The sequence below is a fragment of the Hipposideros armiger genome, unplaced genomic scaffold, assembly GCF_001890085.2.
Source record: "Hipposideros armiger isolate ML-2016 unplaced genomic scaffold, ASM189008v1 scaffold_525, whole genome shotgun sequence".
NCBI lineage: Eukaryota > Metazoa > Chordata > Mammalia > Chiroptera > Hipposideridae > Hipposideros > Hipposideros armiger.
The window spans coordinates 599,798-604,948 of record NW_017731875.1 but is presented as its reverse complement, the minus strand read 5'-3'; positions in this window follow the sequence as shown (position 1 = coordinate 604,948).

The following is a 5,151-nucleotide window of genomic DNA, read 5'->3' as shown; positions in this document are numbered from 1 at the left end:
CAAAAGTAATATATGTACCCAGAATGAAAATTCTGTGTTCAGAGTTCAAATCCTGTCTTTTATAAGCTGTGTAATGATGAATGAATTCTGGGTTTCTTTTCCCTGAAATAGCAATGGAGATTTAAAACTGTCCTAACTCTTAAGATCATTGTCTACAACTGTCACTCAATGGAAAGTACCTACGTAAGTCCTGCACGATACAAGTATTTCCTGTTGTGATTACTGAAAAGTATAAGCTGTGTCAGTGTCCTATACAACTGATTTGTGCCCTTGAGAGGAACAGTAAATGATTCTACTGAAGTCCCATTCTCTGAGTTTCCAGGCGCTGGTGTCAAGACCACTCCAGTTTCAGTCTTGTGTTATCGAACTTTTTCAACTGAGGCTGGGACTGTTTTTAAGTCCCTTTTTGAAGAAATGGGTCAGAAAACCGAAACAGTGTTTCCAAAATCTGTCCAGCAGAGGGAGCCATGTCTTACAAAGAGCAGCCTTTTGGTGTTCAGGACTTTTCCTTGAGTATACCACTATATGTACCGTCTTACACACTTTTCTTTATTAATCAGTTTCAAATTATGGAATAGATTTACTCAGGATAGCAAATGAACAATCTTTTCTCAGAGAAGCATTTATTATAAATTAGGGCCAACCACAGCACAGAACCCACATCAAGTTATCAAGGGTAATAACTTATCCAAGGGGAATGAAAAAAGAAAGTACTTGGCCTGGGAAAGGTATGCACATACACACATAAACTCTCATACTTACATACCACATGTATATATATTATAATATATAAATTATGTGTATAAATATGTAGAGAGAATGTTTTATCCCAATTAATCTTGAAAAATATAAGAAGGAAAAATCCCTTTCAGGTAGTTAAACTAATATATAACTTATGAGGTTTCCCCAATGTCCCACAGCTAATGAGTGGAGGAGGCAGGATTAGAACTGCCTCTGTTTCTCTAGCACAGGTGCCTTTCTGTAGTGCATTCCTCCCAAAAAGGTGGAGCCAGATTCCCTAGGATATGGGATATGAGGGATAACCCAGGAGATGCTACTCTGCAGAAGGAGCCAGGAGCATCATAGGAAAATACTAGGTGTCAAAAGATATACATTGACATGTTCAATCCATGTAGCCATTAGTGATATAGGAGCAGCTCGTGGTATTGGCTTGAACCATGTTGTGCTTCTTCATGATCAGGGAGCTCTTGCAGGTGACATAGAGGGTGAACAGTGGGGACAGTTAAGAGCCTGAACTTGAAATGAGATAGAATATCATTATTGTGATGTTGCTACTCACTGCGCCTTATTAAGTAAAATGTAATTGGATTCAGTTTCTCATTATAAATAAACATACTAGAGCTTACCTGATAGGGATATGGTGGGAATTAAATAATAGAATGTTTATATTAGCTTCCTCATTTCCTGTCACTTAAATACTGATCCAGATTGGTGTTAATTAATTTTCACTGTGATTTGAAATAATTAGTGTTAACAATGAATATTTCTACTTCAAATATTAGTACCTTTGTTATGATTTGATATAGGATAACTTGATTAAGAAATCACAGATCATTTTTTAAATTCATCTTTTTGCATAATTATTTCTGTTTTTCAAAACAACAAATATATTTTTTCTTATAGGTTAATAATTTTCTCAGTATGCAATTCTCGGTTGTTATTTATTTTCTCTAAACATTCTCTTTGAATTTGCTATTTAATAGTCTGCTATCAATCAATTGTCCTTTTTTATTGTGGTAAAAACACCATGAGATCCAACCTCATAAATTTTTAAGGTGTTGCAGTTCAACAAGTGTAAAATTTCAGGTATACAGGATATATAAGTTCTATAGATACACTGTACAACATTCTGCCTATAGTTAACTATATTGTTATTATGCACATAATAAATGTTTCTTTAATATAAAAAAGTTTTATGTTCTTCATAGCTACCTAGTCTTCCATTTTAAGTACTGGAATAGCTTCAGTAATCTAAGTGAATATACTAGATGAAAGTCCATTGTTCTTGTCTATTTTCACAGTAATTCCTTTTCATTAGCGTGTTCTCTGTTTGCCCAGGTAAATCTCCATTTTTAGGGTGCTGATTCACATTATGACTTACAGTGATAGAGGCAGGCTCAGGAGTTCTGTATGCGCTCCCTCAGGAATGACGTAAGTCAGTGTTCCCTTTTCCTGGTCAGCCTCACTCTTTCCAGGGAGCTGGAAGGCTACAGTTGTCCTCGGGAGTGAGTTAGCCTTTTCTTTTCCAGGAAGGCAGCAGGGCAAATGCTGCAGCAATGAGTGTTTCTGCAGCACGTGATACTGTCAATTAGTCCTTCTTTTGTGATCCTGAATTTCTCCTAAGCAAACCCTGGATTTGTTTTTTGAGTGATTGTAGTTTTTAGTTTTAGTATTTCAATGAAAATGAAAAGAATTTCTGTTTGCCTTCTGACATTTCGCATTTGTTCATTATTATAAGCATATTTTCTTTTGCATCTTTCACCTTAGATATAATAGCTGCTGTGGAGTCCTTGTATATTAAATACAACATCTGGATTATTTCAGAGTTGGTCTCCATGATTGCCCTTTCTCCTGAATAGGGCCATATCTTCTACTTTTTTCATATGTTGAATAATTTTACATTGTATCTAAAATTCCTCCAGGGGAATTCTGAATGTGATATAGAGAATCCGAATTTCTGTTTATTTCTCTGAAGAATATTATTGTGCTTTGTTTTTTTTCAGGCAGTCAACTAGGTTGAACTCAAGTTCCATATTCTCCCCTGCATTTTGCAGCAGCTGGAATTTGTGATGAGTTCCATTAGCCTTATTTAGGCTGCTTGTCATCTGTATCAAACATTTGTAGTTCAGTGATTTGATCAGACATTTTATGTACAATTTGGGATTTCTTCCTCTGGATATCTCTTTTAAAGATATTCTCCTACCGGTTTTTAGCTGCTGTGTGTGGTAGCCCTAAATTTTTCTTGTTCTTCAAGTCAGTAAGCCTGAATGTTGCTAACTGAGTCCACCCACTGCTGATTGAGGTCTTTCTTCAAACAAAAGTCATAAAACTAGGAACCATCCCCACAGTGTTCCCTTCTTCCAAGTGTCTATTACACTGTAGATTCTGACTGCCTTTGTCAATCTCTGGGTCCTTCATGTTTAGTTTCCTTTCTTCCTTTCTTCCTCCCTTCCTTCTTTCCTTCCTTCTTATCTCTCTCTTTGTCACATTTGTGCAATATTTATAGTGTTGATCTATTTGATAAAGGTGATGTTTTATTGAAACAAATATCTCCATTAGTGGAAATGGAACCTAACTTTTGCTTTCTTTGCATCTTCTTAGCTGTAAAACTGAATTACTGGATTTTAGGATATCTCATTATACAAAATTGCCAGATTTTTTTGAAAGTGGTTGTACCCTTTGGTAGTTCCACATACTTCCAGAAGAGGACAATGAACATATGAAATCTGGTGATTAATGCAGAGATATTTAGAACAGATGTAGTTTTAGGCATATTATATGATTGAAAGTGGAGGGTATTGGAGAGTTCAGAGTGAGTGTGACTGTGCTTGTGTGACAAGCACAGCATGGGGGTATTGACTGCAATGTTCAAAAGTTACGAACTCCCTTATCCAAGACACCCTTCTCTGTCCAGTATACCTTTTATTTTTTCTATCCTTCCACAGCTACAATATTCTTTTACTGCTCTCCCTTTAAATCTCTGAATGAACCCACAGGCTTGGTCAATATCTTGGAATGCTTTTACGAAGCATAAGATTTCAAACTGAAAGCATCAGATCCTGTCAAGAAACCTGAAAACTTAAGCCAGTATGAAACCTGAATCCGCCATGCTCCTCTCACTACACGGAATTTTACACCTGAGCTGACCGTGTTGGCATGATCCACATTCCTTGTTATCATGTTCTGGGTGACAGGAAAAAATGAATCCTTAGTGCTCTGTATTTTCATTCCAATCTTACATCTTCTGCTTAGAGAGAAACCTGATGAAATAGCGTCCCTTTTGGCCCATGGATTTTTAAGATTTTCCCATTTGAGAACACCTTGGGCAAAGTAAACGTTAAAATGCGGTTGAAGTGTGATAATGGAAATATTACACACCAGTGTGATGAAGCCTTAGGAAGAAAATGAGATATGAAAAATTGTTGGTTAAAATTTGTCAAAAGGGAATCATACGGTAGAAGAACACCGGAGAATATTTAGCCAAATTTCATAATTTGACACAGCAACTATATTTGCAGCAGTAACAGTATAATAGAAGCATGATTTATCCTCCATGTGTTCAATTCAGCTAAAATTGTATTTATAGAGATGTATCTATCAGTCCTTAGATGCAGTTCCTTCTAATAGAGCTAAGGCAATAAGCAACAAATATAATAAAAAATAGAACAAGTCCCTGTCTGATTTCATGAAACTCAAATTTCTGGCTTCATGGTGGGGCTGCCGTGGAGATTACTAGAGGCAGTATTAGTGATAACACTGGGCTGGCTGCCCACTGCACTGTCCCTACCGCCTTCCACTTACGCATTTTCATTTCCCAACTCGGCATACTGACTGAGTTCTCACCGCTGGGAGTAATCCTAGTTCCAGAGACGACTTCCTAAGAAATCCTAGCCAAAGAAGCCCTTGGGAAGGAGCCTGTGGAGTCTCCATGGGCCACAGCCCAGGCTTCTGGACCAGTTCTGCACAGAGACCAGCAGGGAAGGCAGCTGTGCCTGGCTCTGCCCAGGGCTGAAAGATATTTTGAAAAACAAAACAGAAAAAAAGCCACTGAGTTTTCTGAAGCTTAATAATTTAACACTTGTGGGCCGGCCGAGTGGCACGTTCGTTAAGAACTGGCTTGGGATGCCAGAGGGCCCCGGTTCAGATTCCATATATGAGGGCCAGTGACACTGCCCTCTACAGCTAAGATGCTGAACAGCAGCTGGACCTGGAACTGGGCTGCCCATGAGTCGCCAGTGACAGCATAGGCTGCAGTCCCCTGCTGCAGTGGGTTGCCATGGGCTACCGTGTGTAGCCAGCAGCCAGCGTGAGTGGCCTGCGACTGATCTGCCTCACCTGGGAAGAGCGCAATGATGGTGCCAACTTGGGCCAGTGAAGCAACGTCCTCCACAACTAGACTGAAGAACAAAA